Here is a 16,587-nt window from a genome sequence, read left to right as displayed (position 1 = left end):
AGTGTATTTCCAATATAAATTATTCACCATATAAAAATGACCTAACTCTATTTTGCCAATGAATATTGTTTGAAATGAAACACCTTTTGTATATAATATTTACAACCAAGAATTAGGCAAATATTTTTCTGTTTACCAAGCATAAGCATTATACTCTTTATATTCCCTTTACTTATTTTGTAAATTTCAGTTTTACTGAATTGGAAGTTAAACTGAATTATTTTCAGTAGGGAAAGATGTACGTGTATGTTTCTAATTACACCCCAATTATCTTTTTAAAGGATTTGTTTTAAATTTATTTATTTACTGAGCATCTACTCCATCTACAAGGTACTTACATAGAGCTTGTGTTTATAAGGATGAACTAAATTATGGTTTCTTACCTCAAATGCAATCTAACATGAGTGATATTAAACTATATTATTGTTAGCTGTTTATGTGTTTTAGTACTACAGCAGAAGTAGACATAAATTGCTATGTGAACAGAAAGATGGTCATTCCATGTAAAAAGAATTTATGAGCTACAGTAAAGAAAGCGGCAAGTGTAAGTGTGTTTTAGAAACAGAATTGCTAAAATGTATCTAATATACATATATATAAAATCACATTAATAAGTATTGAAATAAATATGGATGTTTTAGTTATCATGAAATTAAAAAATATAGGGTACAAAAAGGCAATCCAACTATTCCGTATTTTTACAACTATATCTTTATTATCTATTCTCTCTATAATATTTCTATCTATAAAATCCAGTTTTGAGTTTTTACAATGGAAAACATACACGCACACATACACACACACACACACACACACACACACATGCATACACACACAATATCAGACATTTAATGTAAGAATTTGAAGCATTTCGCCTGGAATGTAGGATGAAAAAGTGCTATGCAAAAAGTTTTCACTTTTATACAGAATTGTCTAACTACAGTTCAGTTAAGAAACCTACAAGATTCTTGGGGAATTGTGTATAGCCTGTGCTGAGAATTTTACAAAGAAGTATTGAATAAAGGAATTATGAGATTATACTGATGCTGAAATTTTCAAAATAGCAATTTCAGTGTCTTTCCCTCCCAGAATATAGGAGAAAACAGCCGATGTTTTGGTAGCAACAGCTCTAAAATCACCTGCAAGAACCTTTTCTTTTCTTCATGGGGAAGTAAAAAGGAGTGCCATTATTTAGCAGAATAGCACTTGCTCTAGTCTTTGTAATGTTCTCTACAAAATAAATCTATTTTAGGTCCGTCAGTTCTGCTGTTTTACAGTGGTTACAAGGCTGGGTTTTGGTGTCAGGCTGATTTAACTTTGAGTCATAGAAGCCCATTCAACTGCTGTCTCCTGAGCAAGTTACTAACATTTTCAGTTTCAATGTGCTTTTCTACAGAACAGAAATAGTATTAATTTCTGCTTTATAGGATTAGGTTGCATATTAAGGAATACACTGCACGTCGAGCACCCAGCAAAGAGCCTGATCTCTCATACATTCTCAGTAAATACTATCACTAGCACCATCAGCACCATGGCCATCACCGCACTTCCATCACCAATCACCACCATTACCTCTATCACTGCTGAGGCATCACCCCTCCTATGACTGCAGTGTTGGCAGCAAGGAACACACTTGTGTTGGCTTCACTGTCATCTATTTAAGCTCATTTGAATTCCCGATGCATCAATGGGTCTAGTCAGGGCTTAAATATTGAATCTTTATTTTGGATTTGGAAAACTACAACTACTTTATTAATATTTTCATGTTAGAATGAATCATACAATGTTTTACCTTCAGTTTGTTACCTGTAATTTCTCTATAGTGTACAGTCAGAATGGCCGTGAAATATAATAGGAAAAAATATAGAGTGCAGCAGAGCATAATTCACATTCATCATATACTTCTTACATAGGAGAAACACCGATCTCCCCATATCTTCAAATGAAAATGGAAAAACTAAAGTGCAGTATTTTTGTTTGTGTATGACTAGCATCATTGGGGATTATATTTTAGAAATATCATAGACTTTCGGATATTGAAGGGATCTGAAAGATTATCCTGGTTTAAACATTGATTTTAGAGATATAAGGAAACTGAGACTTAGGATATCAAATAAAAAGAATACTGCATAGAATAGAAGCTGCATTGCGGAACCGGAATGTATTAAGTTTCATAAATGCAAATAGAGTATGTTAGTTAAATAAGTGAATTGGGGGAGACTATTAAGAGAAACTGGTATGTAAAGAAAGAAAAGACTAGAGAGCTTGTAGGTGCTAGCAACCCCAGAAATAAGAAAAGCCAAGAACACATTTAGAGTTCAAGTAAATGGAGCAGAGGGCTAATGTTGAAGCACACAGGAAACTCTCCTGGTTGCTGTGGTTACAGGGCTTTCTTCTCTAGTTAGCTAAATATACAAATAATAATAGCAAAAACAACTACATGCAAATGAAGTAATTAGCCATAGACATTCTGGGGAGATTTTGAAATAGATTTGTGATACCTCTAAGGAAAAAAAGCTGTTGCAAGAGGATAGATTAGTATCTTTTGGTAAAAAAGGAAGATTTTTCTGAGCCCAGGAGTTTCAGAATCTCTTGAGTTCTGCCAAACTTTGTATTTATCTCAGGTTTGTGCAAATAAACTCAATGTGCTGTCTATCTATTTGATCTGATGCCCGTGATATGTGGAAGGAATCCTGAGGTGGCCAAAGGAGCTTAGTTTCTGACCACATTGGGGGAGTTGATTTATTGATCAGAAATTGTAGCTGCTTGATGCCTTCTCTGCTCTCCCTATACCTTGCTTCCATCTAGAAGGACACATATGCTAGGGAGGAGTCACCTGAGAAGAATGAAGTTATTTTTTCCCCAGTAGTATAGCATTTTTCAAACAAAGTCATCATAAAATACATATTGAGTAAGTTCTAATTGCTAGCAAGAATTTTGGCTCTGGGACTGCACAGTGAACAAATGAGACAAAATGGTCTGCCCTCGTGATGTTTACATTCTAGTGCTAGAGAGAGAAAATAAACAAAATAAGTAGGTTATACTATCCCTGCCCCTCCCCACATTCATATCAAAGAGACAAAAGAAGTGAGTCGAGAAAGGGATTTTAAAAAATGGGAGTCTGGTATAGAAATTGTAGAGAGGGTGACAGGGTAAACATACCTGAGAAGGCAACGTTTGAATAAAAATTTGAGGAAAAGAGAGAATTAGGCGTTTCAATATCTGGAGTTGTGGATAATCAGGAATTTAGAACAGTAGGTACAAACGTTCTAAGATGGCATCATGCCTGGTGTGTTTCAGAAACAACACGGAGTGTAGTGTAGCTAGAGCAGCGTGAGTGAAAGGAAAGTGGTGGGAATTACAGTGATAAAAGAAGGAAGGAGGGTGGAGTGCAAGGCCTAGATCCTGCTCAGCATTTTATAGTCTTGGCTCTTTAACTGGTGAAAGGGAAGCCTTGGAGAGGTTTGAGAAGAGGAGTGATATGAACTCTTATTTGTTTAAAAAAATACCCCTCAGGTTGCTGTATAGAAGAGACAATAAAAGGAAGAGGGTAGAAACAGTTTAGGAGGCTAGCCAATAAGTTAGGCATGCGGCAATGACACCTGACACCACTGGTAGCAGTTGACATCAGATAGGTGGGTGGATTTTGAATATATTTTGAATGTGATGCCTTTAGAATTTGTTGAAAGACTAGATGTGAAGTGTAAGAAAATGGTAGACATCAATGTTCACTCCATTTTTTTTTTTTTTGGCCTCATTAATGAGATGTGACGTTTCATGCTTCTGAAGCTCAGAACTTCACATGGTCTAGACCTGATATTTTAAATGAAGATGCTTATCATTTTGTGTAGTAGAGAAACTTGCTCAAATGTTAGCATTTAATCTATAAATACAATGATTTAGAATGTGCCAGGCGCTTTGCTAATTATTAATGAGACGTAAGTAGCACAAGATTTGCTATTAAGAACCTGACGTTGTTTAAAAATTACAACCCCTGGGTAAAACCGAAGAACAAAATCACACCCTTATAAAGACAACCAATCCTGATACTTCCAGTGCTTGAACACATTAGAAATGTAGAAATGAGTAGATACTACATGCAAATCAGCAGCTGGGTGTATGTTTCTCTATGTATCCATGGAATGGATTAGTGAAGAGAAGATGAGGACATTATTTTCTCATTTATATTAAACTCAATAGGAAGAAGTGATGTAAGCTAAAGAAAAAGTAAACATTGCAAAGGTTATCAAGAAAAAAACTTTCATGTAGATCTTAATTCTATGTAGAAATATTGATTCTGGGAATAATATATAATGACATTTTTATAGATTTGGGGAATTGTGATATTTTACAAATTGCAAACATAAATTTTTCTTTCAGTAAAAAGTTCTTTTAAAACTTTATGTAAAATCCTTCCTCTTCCCATTTTTCTCTCTTCCTCCTCCTCATTACCTAATGGTTCACACCTCAGTACTCATAACAGTATTATCACCATCTATGTGTATTTTTATTTATTTATTTGCCATTATTTCTTTTGGTGAAAATGAGACTGAAATGAGTTGGCTGACTTCATTAACCATCTCAGAACCAATAGTAAGACCAAATGCATCACTTTAACTCTTATCTTTCTTAACAATTTAAAGCTGTGCACTTACAAAAGACTGCGTAGATCAATTCATTGTTTTTTTGTTTTGTTTTTTTTTAATTTTCTAAATGGAAACTAGAGCTTATCAGTTAACTCTGAAAATATACATCTCTGGTCATTAGAAACAACTCTATTAATTCTCATGTGGCACTTTATGCAGTATTTGAGAAGTGACAAAAATTATTGTGGCATGAATATAAATCCAAAGTGGGAAGAGCACATTGTAATAATTGTACACCTTGCTGCTGAGGGAAAATATCTTTCCAAATCAATTTTTAATGTTTTCCATAATGAATATGAAAACATTTTATATTTGAAAATTTTATACAAGTATAAAATAAATTTATTTTCAGAGTGAAAATATAGCAATTTAATTGTATACAGATTGAAATGTGGAAGTCCCAACCAGTGCATTCCCCACCCCATGTAATTTCTATTGACAGTTTTGTTACACTACAATATTTATCACAATACTGTATTATTTTCTACCTAAGCACATGGTTACCTCTGGAGGTTTGTACTTCAGTGTAGATAAACCTCAAAACTGACATGTTCACTCAGTATTCCGTTCCATAGTATGGTAGTATGGATAAGGTCTATGAGGCCGGACAATTAAGTTCGCGGACTCATCCTAGAAAAAACGCTACATACCTCATTGCTGAGTATCACTATGGTCACCTTTGAAGTACTCCCCTTGGGTAGCTATGCACCAGCGCCAGTGTCTAGTACACCCTTCAAAACAATTTTGGCACTCTTTTTCTGGAATGCCCATCACAGCTGTTGTTGTATTACCCTTGATGTCCTGAATGTCATCAAAATTCCTTCCTTTCAGTATTGCCTTCTTCTTCAAGGAAAGAAAGAAGTCATTGGGGGCCAAATCAGGTGAGTAGGGAGGGTGTTCCAATACAGTTAATTGTTTATTGGCTAAAACTCCCTCACAGACAGTGCCATGTGAGCTGGTGCATTGTCGTGATGCAAGAGCCATGCATTGTTGGTGAAAAGTTCAGGTCGTCTAACTTTTTCATGCAGCCTTTTTAGCTCTTCCAAATAGTAAACTTGGTTAACTCTTTGTACAGTTGATACAAATTCATAATGATTAATCCCTCAGATATCAAGAAAGGTTAGCAACATCATTGCAACAAGTTTGCAAACTTAATTGTCAGACCTTGTATTATTATTTATTTATTTGATTTGCTTTTTAGAATTTTGCTTTATTATTATTTTTACTTATTATTTTATTAAAATATACATAGCATAATATTTATCATTTTAACCATTCATAAGGGTACAATTTTGTGTCATTAACTATTCACCTTATTATACAACTATAACCATTATCTATACCTAAAACTATTTATCTATATTTACATCTATGTATATTCATTTTTATATTGACAATATTTGTGATTTTACCAATTTAGTAAACATTATAAGAGTGCAACAGAAGAGAAACAATTAAATAAATTAAGCCTCAACTAGATTTATCTACTCATGCTGATATAACAATAAAAGGAAAAAAACTGTTTTTCAGTTCCTACAACCCCCACATAGGATATTGTTTTTGCAATTGTGAAGAAGTCACTCAGAAAATTGCAAATGCTACTGAAAAAGCAACATCAGCTTATTTTAAATTGCTGAGCTAAGAGATTTTATAGCTAATTCGAGAAACAGGTGTTTTTTTTATGATAGCACTACTCCCTGTAATAACTACATGACCATTTCAAAATGAAATATATTAGTAAACTAAATAATTCCAATAATGATGATATAATGACCAATTAAAGGTAATTCATTTTGCTAGTATTCTTGTGACAATATGAGTAACTTCAGCAATTATTTTCATTGTAAAATGTTGATGAATTTCATGTAGTAATGCCTTCACATTGCCTTAGAATATGTAAAATGCAATAGTACATAAAATGTTACATCAATTTCATTTTATTAATTGTTTCCATAAACCCTTATATAGCATGTTATTTCAAAACCCTTTTTACTGCACCGCTTTTACGCTGAGTATATTTTAGATAGTCACTGCTGATTCATTGCAATATATCTGCTTAATTTAGTTTCAAGGTGATGTCACATTGGGACTTACCTTAGGTGAAATGGAAAACTTAAAGAATAACTGGTGAAATGCTCCCTTCATTAATGCAATATCTCAAATTATTTTCACCCTCATTCCTTTAAATTATAAGAAAACATCTCTGAAATACATTTTATAAATATTTTCATTTTAGTATTTGTATTTTTAAAGTAAAATGTGTGCAAGTAACTATTGCTCAACTTTTATTATTAGTTTTCTCCTTCAGCTTTTCTGTCTCATAACTATTTGCTACTCTCCTCCCTCCAAGTTTTTTTCTTTCTTAGCCTCCAATTCATGAGGAACTTAGCATTATTCTTCTCCCTCTTTACGTATGTGTACATTTTTATACCCAAATCTCTTAACAAAGAAGCTGGATCAAAAGAGTCATTTACCTTCATTCTTCAGTCTCTTGATGTGTCATATAAGTTGGTGGCTTAACTGTCTGTGTTTTTCTACAGAAAAATTTTAAATGGTTGCATGTTATTTTATTACAAGAATATCATAATAAAATTGACCAAATTCCTACTGAGGGATGTATAGTAGTTTTAGATTTTGCAAAATTTAAAATAATGCTAAAATAAACCCTTGTAAATATAGCTCTTATTTTTATCTTTATGGAAAATTCCGGAAGTACAATATTTGAGGATCATAGCTGTCGTTTAAAAGTACTTCTCAGAAGAGTTGTAGAAATGCATAATTACACACACACACACACACACACGTACAGACACACACAAACATCCATCATCATGGTAGGAGACTCAGTTGTCCTCCACACTTGCCAATCCAGGGCATTATAGATTTTTATTAAATGTATACCACTGTAATAGATGAATATGAATCTTATTTGATTGCATTTGTTTGATTATTTTGAGGTTTAAGTTTTCTGTATATACTTATTTATCATGTAATAGCTATTATTCTGTAAGTTATCTATATATGTATGCCCATTCTCCATTTTCAATAGGCTCAAAAATCATATTTTAGGAATATTATTTAGTCAACACATGTTATGAAAATCAATTCAGAGAACATCACAATATTTCATGAATGGGCCATGGTTTCATGGATTAGAGTGTTGGGATACAAATAAAACCAAGGCAAAATGGAGAAATTATGAATAACAGATAAATGCATGGGCCTTAGGTCAAGTGATTCACAGAAAGGTTGAACATTAAATGGAAGGAGAATTGGTCAGGGATAAAAATCATGAATGTATTATTATGGTGGGGAGTTTAATATGAGAGCAGTACATTCAAGCAGAAATGGCTTATAAGCAATTAGGGGACAGTACCTCAGCTGAGAGGATATGACCTATTAGTTATTTCAAGGTTATTTCAAGGTTCATACTTACTCAATCTCACCATATTTAAACACTCATAACATAGTAGTGTTAATGGCAGAACATATATAACATTAACCACTCATCAATGCCCAGAGGAAACAGAACATACACATGAATTATATTGCATTCATACTAATGTAGGAAACAAATGTTAATGTATAACTCTAAACCATAAGATTTGTATCCTGTCTTATAAGGTTTTGATAAACTTATATTTGTGTTCTATCGTAGTTGTGATTATCAGAATATGAGCAAATGAAACAAGCCATCATGTAAAGATTTGGAACAAGAGGATTTTTAAAAAATCATCTAAATTACCTATTCTGCACCAAAGCTTTTATTCTCTCAGAATTGCAGAAACTAAGTTATCTCTCAAACTAAGGTAAGGCAGTTTTCTAAAATAGAGCAGCTTCCCTCTGAGCCTGCTCTGCAATTCTGTTTCATACCTCCTATCACAAACATCACAGCCCAGAAACATGGTATGCTGGAATGCAGAAATAGGTGAATTGGCAAAATCTACAAAAGGGACAGTGACAAAGTCTTAACTGCAAAATGGGAACTGGCTCCATCTTGTCATATATGTAAGGGATACCTAGGAAATATGTGTTTAATCTGCAAGTATCAGCCTTGTAGGTGTCTGATAAGAGAGGGGCAGAATGGAAGACCACAGATCAAGTCTAGGCCTAGGCCATTCTCCCTCATTCAGGATTCAGGTACTGCCCCCATTCAGTTATAGAAGCTGTTTGGAGGAACTAAATGAGAAGCAGAGTCTAGTGCTGAGAAAATAGGTTAGAGCAGAAGGACTGATAACGAAGTTGCCAGGTTTGTTTCCAATTCTGCAGGTACAAATACAGAGAAATAACTTGAAGAACACGTGCGAGATGACAAGATTCCCTGAGCCCTCCCTTGGAGGGGTGGAGACGGGACCTCTCTAACAGGGCTTCCCCATCTCCAGCCTGCACTGTGCTTAGATAAGATGGCCACTCCATAGTGGCAAAGTGAGCATGTTTCTTTTAGTCTGAATGTTCATGGATTCTTGGGCGGGTGCCCAGTCCTTTAGTGAGGCCTATATCATTATTGATGTTGCTGGTAGCCTGAGCAGAGCATTAAAACTTGCCAGGACCCTGACTGGTAGAGCATTATGAGGTTTGGAGAAAAATCCCCTGCTATATTTCAAGTTCGACAGATGCTGGAAAGGCTACAATACATCCAAGTACAACTAAATTAGAATTATAAGAAAAGATGAAATACTGCCATTTGTGACAACATGGATGGATCTTGAGGTTAACACACTAAGCGAAATATGGCAGACAAAAAAGTCAAGGACCATATAATTTTACTCATATATGGGATATAAAGCTGAAAGCAACAAATGAACAAGACAAACAACCAGACAAAAACTCACAGACACAGACAATAGTTTAGTGGTTACCAGAGGGTAAGGGGGGAGGGTGGTGGTAGAAGAGGGTAAAGGGGATCAAATATGTGGTGATGAAAGGAGAATTGACTCTGGGTGGTGAACAAACAACGCAGTATACAGATGATGCATTATAGAAATGTATACTTGAAACCTGTGTAATTGTACTAACCATTGTCACCCAAATAAATTTAATAAAAAATTTTTAAAAAGAATATAAAAAACAGAATGATTCTAAAGCCATAAACTTATAAGCTCTTTGTTTTCATTTTGAATAGGGGTAATCTATGTCAAACATGATGGAATTTTGACCTAGGCACATTTCTATATCTGTACCTCCAAGTACATTCATTTCTCCTCTGACTGATGTTATACACAGAGGTATAAATGTTTTCACTGTTATCACTGCAAATGTGTTTTAATATATACCATGATCATTCTTTTATTGCTTTTTTGGTGACTATAATATCATTTCTTTTTCAATATAGCCTATCGCTTTTCTAATAGGTCCTGTAGTAAATCAGTAGTATGGTTTTGTTTTTTGAATATGGGCTTAAGATTCCTATTGATTACTTTTGGAAAAGCAAGAATCCTACAAATTGCATTAGCTGAAAAGATCAATGGCCCATTAGACTGGCATTTTATAGAGACCTATACTGGATGCTTCAGCAGAAGGCCAGAAAAAAATTACCTTTCATAAAGCACCTGTTCAATTGTTCAATATTATACCACAGGGAAAATTTTTTTTCCTAATTCTGGCTGGTTATCACTTTATGCTTTGAAACACAATGATTGATGACCATTGTAATTTTAGCCTGTCTTGTAAAACTGCACATAGTTTATTATTTATATTCATATAAATGCCCATTTTGTTGTTTTAATCTTCCTAAGATGTTGGTTGCCAAAATTTTCAGTAGCAGCAGGATTCTAAAGAAATACTTTTAAAAATGATTTCTGAGAAAAATAAAAATGTTGAGTTAATTGAACAAATATGTAGGATGAGTCTCCCTGACAGTGCATTCTAGATTTTTCTGTCCCCAAAATAAGATAGAGCAGGGAGGTTAAAGGGAAGCCATAGAAATGGTTACCATGTATCTTCCTTCTCTAATGCTTTTTGTACAGACAATGTGACCTGATTCTTCTTTCTGTTTACCTCCATATCTAACGTTTGTGTTTATTTTCTATTTTTTCAACTAAATTGAAAGTTCTCTTAGGTTCTATTAAGTGACTGAGGATAAAGTGTAATAATCACTGCCCTGGAATTTAAAGATCTGGGATTTATCTCTATATCTGTCACTGACCAAAATCATGTCCTTGTAGGCATTCTTTTCCCTCTGTGAGTTTCACTTCCTTGCTAGGTCTTGCCATCTTTTTTCATCTGTAGACACCGACACTTTTGTTCTATAATCTCAGCCATGTCTAAATTCTCAAAGGTTAATTCCTATCAATAATTGTAGACTGGAATTAATAAAGTCAGATATCCAGTGAATCTGGATTAGGCTTTGTGTTCTAGGTACTTATTAATCCCTATTTCCTTCTCATCCCTACTGTTTTGGGGTACTTCATGTAATTGAATGTCTACTCCATGTTCTTGATTCCTATGTCAACTACTCTAAGGAATTTTACTGGAGTTCTGCTATTTTTATTTTTGTTCCTCCATGATCTTACTATAATCCTTCCTGATATCACAGACCCTAATGAGAGTCCTTTTCCAAGAGAGAATTGGTCATGTGGAACCAAGATGCTGCCACACATCTGTACTCAAGCACTGTCACTATCTGAGAAGTCTCCTTTCTTGCCCTGGTCATTAACAAGGGTGATATTCTATAGCAACAAAAGGATAAGAGCCATTATCAAGTATCAATCTAACTGTCTAATGTTCTTAAGTGAAGCTCTAGAGTTTGACAAGCCGTTACTTGATTTAAACTCCAGCTTCTCCCACCCCAGCATCCTGCTAAAGAGTCCAGCATGCTTTAAGACCAAGATCTCCTATGGTATGATGTTTTTCATTTGTAACTTAAAAAGAGCTGAATGACATTAACTCAAAGGACTCATTTAATTCTCACTTATAGGATGTATTATTTCAATGTATTACATGAAACACAAGACATTCGTTAAATAGCCATTGCTTGTTCAACAAAAATAAATAAAAAACATTGCATGAGGTACATACAGGTAACTCAACTTCATAAATAGAAAATCTAGGTCTCAAACTATTCAACAAAATAGTTCTTCCTTCCACATAAAACACTTTATTGCTATTAGTGGTGCAAGGTTAATCTCTTTGGCCAAATGAACAGCTGAGAGGAACCATACTTTCTAGAGATTAGTATAGAGGAAGATGTTTTTCCCCTTTCTTCAATTTCACTGATATGATATTTGAAAAGCAAGACGGCTGAGGAGAGAGGGGAGTAGGACAGTCTTTTCTCCATGGAAAGCATGTTTTCGTCAACACGGGATATGTCACAGTTACTGTGTAAATGAATAGCCGGTGGTGAAGGCTTTTGTATGCTTTACATGTTCTTTCTCTTCGATTCTGACACCCTAGATAGGAAGCCTGGCAATGATAATTTTTTAATACTTTGTAAAAGATAATAAAGAAAGTACATGTTAAGTAATTTTAAATCATAGGAAATAGGATACCAGACATCAACTAAACTTCTTATCAAGGATAGCAAGGAAGTAATAAACATGCAGTTCATATCTTGTTATAAAGAGCTGCAGTTTAAATAAAATGACCAAATTATTAAATTGAATTTTAAAGATAATGGTGTTCATATATTGTAATAAATCTTATTAATTCTGGAAGTACTGTTGACACTCTTTTGGCAGGCAATCCACAGGTATGGAATACTTTTATCTCACCCTCATATAGGGGTTTCAGATTATTCTGCATGAAATTATACAGATTTGAGTCACATTTGGGGAAACAGTTCTGAATTATTTGTGGAAATGTCTAAATTCTGTGAGCATTAATTTAGCCAAGTAACATTTCTGTTATTTTATAATCTTATAGTCTAGATAGTGGTTTCCTAGCATACTGAGATGGTACCTTTAAGAATGCAGCTCAGGGTGTGTGTGTGTGTGTGTGTGTGTGTGTGTGTGTGTGTGTGTGTGTGTTTGTGTGTATACATACATTCCAGGGGTGCCAAAAAAAGTATACACATGACTTGTATTCAGCTTTTGTTATCGGTATATTTGAGTATTACAATTTTAATACAGTATTTTTCTTTCATAAAATGTCTATACATTTCTTGGCATCATATATATATATATATATATATATAATTATTATTATTATATATTTTATACATATATATGCATATATGATATATGTCACGATTACTGTCTAAATGAACTTACTGAGAGAAACTGTATCAGCCTTTGGCTACTCTATAATCATTTTTCAATATAGTCTGAAATTGAACAGTTTATATATATAAACAGCATATATATGTATATATATATCCATCTCTCTGGAGAATTTGTATATATATGTGCATATATACAATTGTTTTCTCTTTTACAATTTTGATATTTTGATATATGATGCTGGTGTGTAGCCAGTTCTTGTTTAGTAACTTATAGAGTGACGTAATGGTTTTCAAATTTTCTGTGCAAAAGAATAACATAGGGACTTGTTTAGAAGGCAGATTCTGACAGTCACAGTCACACAAAAAAATCTTGTTTGATAGTTTGAAATAGGACTTATTGCTTTACTTTTTAAACCATCTGTGTAAATAGATCTTTACATGTTGTTTATAATGTATTTATTGAAAAATGGCCAAGGGGATATTATTAAGGGAACTGGAAGTCATAGATAGGATTCAGTAGGAGGAAAATAAGGAGTCTGGTTTGAAACATGCTCAAGAGGACATGTCCAGTGAAGGTGAATATACAGATTTGAAACCTGTGACAAAGGCGGGGATTTTAAGAAGTTTGCTTGATGCAAATAATGTAGGGAGGTGAAACAATGAGTAAAGTATCTAGGGAATTCCTCAATATAAGCAGTTATGATGTTTTATCATAAGAAATAATATTCTTGGCAAAATCAAATATTTAATTAATCATTTATTCTGTTCTGAGTTATACATCTGGGATTTTTCCTCTCAGTCTGTTAGAATGAAGGGTTTTCTATTATTAAATATCCTAAGATAGGGACATTGAGAGGTACTTTTAATTCCTAAAATTTGACATTTTTATCTACATATTCTATGTTATGAAGTAATTCCATAACAACTCAAGTTTATCTCTTTCATCACAATCAAATACCAATCACAATTGTCTATACATAGTACCAGTAGAAGTGAAAAAAATATTTAAATACACTTAATGAAAACAGGTGTTATCTAGTATTAAGGAAAAAGGGAATTTCCCTGGTATATTCTGTAACTAATTTAATACAAATTTTATAAAACAGTAAGTTCTGAGATACTTACTGTATCAGTCTTTGGCTACTCTATAATCAATTTTCATTATAGTCTGAGGTTAGACAGTTATAAAGCAGGCATAATTTCATGGCTAAGCACCCAAGAGCTGGAGAGAGTTAAAAGCAATATAAAATCTTAGAGGTAATGTTGTGCTTGAATGCAAATGAGCTTCACCTTCTTTTACCTCAAGGGAGAGAAATGTCCAGGGAATTTTGTTGTCATCAAGAGCAGGTGAAAGACATCACGATCAATTTGAATTTGTAACATGATGCACAGTAATGAAATATGAGTGCATGTAATTCAAAACAAAAATGTGTGTGTGCATGAATAATAGATGGTACCTATGCTTTCTTTTTTTTTCTTTTAAACTATAGTAGTCCTTTGGTCATTTTCCAGAAGAATATGCACACAGGACTGAGTTGGTATTAGTACTAACGTGTATAAAAGTTTATAAATCCAAAGGCTATATCTGTAATGCAGAACATATACATAGTCACAAGTAAATCATCTTTTATTCATATATTTTAAAGGTAAAGAAGCTGAAGCACCATATAGTAAATATTATGTATATAGAATTCATATGTTTTTTTTCAGCTTTGTAGGAGAAAACCTGGGCATCCTAGTGATGTAGATTTACCTACATCTTAAGGATTGTTAGGTAATTGTCAGTTTTGTAATGTGTGAAAAATATGTGGATTATTGAATTCATTTACAATAATGTTAAAACTTACATATCTACTTATAAGCCAATACCTTTAATTTATACAGCAGTATAAAGGAAGAGATTATGCCTGACTGACTGTTTACGTCAAACATCCAGGCTTTCCATAGGCATGACTAAGTGTATGCATTAGTACAAAACAGTCATTTCTGTGAAAAATTATGACTTTATATTTTCCTGTAAAATTTGAATATCTTAAAAGGTATTTACATCCACAATAATAGCTAAAATCTATTATATCTCTACTGTATCTCATAATATATAGATATGTTATTGCTAATCTAGCAAGAACCTGAAAATCAACTGTTATTTAATTTTAGTTTTGCAGATAAGAAAATGTATTCTTAGAAAAATTAAGCAATTTGCCCAAGAGATTTTAGGTATGTATGTTATAAAGTTCATGGTTAGCAGCATCAAGATTTAAACCTATTTTTAAATGGCTCCAAAGTGTGATATTTTGTTTGATCACCCTTTTCTGAGTGTTTTGTGAAGCATATCAGAAGTTGAAACAAATAGATATCAAAGAGCAACTGTATTACCCCACAAAGTGACAAAAAATTGTATAAATGTTAGGTTAAAATTAAACAGGTTGCCTTACTATAAGATTTATTAGAATGTTTAATACTTTAAGCAATGTAAATATATTTGTGGCATTTCTTAAAACAATGTGAAAATAGGTTTCTTTTTTTCAAAGAGGACAATTTTCTATGAATTATTATTTTGTGTATGTTCTACCCTGCTCAAGTGCCAAGATCTGGCATGTTTATCAGTTAGATCAGCTTATAGTTTGCGTTCATACTGAAAATAAAAACTTATGACTGGTGATTAGATGATTCAATAATTAGAATAAATGCAAACATCAGTGCATTTTTGGCATCTTGCCAGTGTCTGCCTGGTTCCACAGACTCTTCTTCCCATATCTTCCTATAACAAAGACCATAAACGCTCACCTGGCAATCTCAGTCTTCTTCTAGTCATTTGGATGAAGTCACACCTCAGTCTGAAGGGATCCTAACCAAATATTCTGTGCCAATACAAACATGATTAGTTGTGTGATGCCAACCTGTCAGACCTTGCCCTGTGTGGTTAACTCGGCGGTCACCTTGATCTCTTTGAACTGAATGCTTGCCTTGATAATACATGGTTGATAAACATATGAAAAATACAAGCTCGGTCTCACTAATGAAGAACTTCCAAATTAAGTGATTATGAGAAAAATATCTTATCTAATGGAACATAATTTTTTTTAAAAAACTATAATATCCACATGTTGTACACCTGAAACCTATGTAACTCCACTAACAATTGTCACCCCAATGAACTTTAAATAATTTTTTTAAAAAAGAAAAAAAATGTAATATCCAGCATTAATTAGTGTGTGGTAGAAAGAAAATACTCCTACTGGTGGGAGTGCAAATCTACACAATTTTTCATTTTGGCATTTTGACAATTTAAATCTAGAAATTCAAAATAATTCAAAACCTTAGAGACGTTGATTTTTTTTAAAACTGGAAATAAACATTTTTTAAAAATTCAGGTAAATATTTATGTATAAGATGTTGGTTGAATTTTCATTATGGTATGAAAATTCAGAATGAATAAATTAATTATGGAATAGTCATACAATGAGAAATATGAAATAGTTAATAAATTACTGCAAAATGTTAATGGCATAAACATGTTTATGATATAATGTCATGTTACATATAAAAGAACATTAACATGCAGATTTTCTCAATTTGTGCTAATATGCACATAATGTTCTGAGATATTTCTGCAACGTTTTTTTCTTTTCTTTTTTATGGGTGGTAGAATTCTGTATTTTTGTTTTTTTGTTATGTATTTTTACGTTAAAAAAAAAAAATCTCCCCAAAAGTATTGTAAAAAATTCAGCACATCAATGCATAATAGGATAAACACTTTAATGATGCTTTGATAAATCTAGT

The sequence above is a fragment of the Rhinolophus sinicus genome, linkage group LG05 (genome assembly GCF_036562045.2).
Source record: "Rhinolophus sinicus isolate RSC01 linkage group LG05, ASM3656204v1, whole genome shotgun sequence".
Classification (NCBI taxonomy): Eukaryota; Metazoa; Chordata; class Mammalia; order Chiroptera; family Rhinolophidae; genus Rhinolophus; species Rhinolophus sinicus.
The sequence above is the reverse complement of the archived record's forward strand: the minus strand, read 5'-3'. Positions refer to the sequence as shown.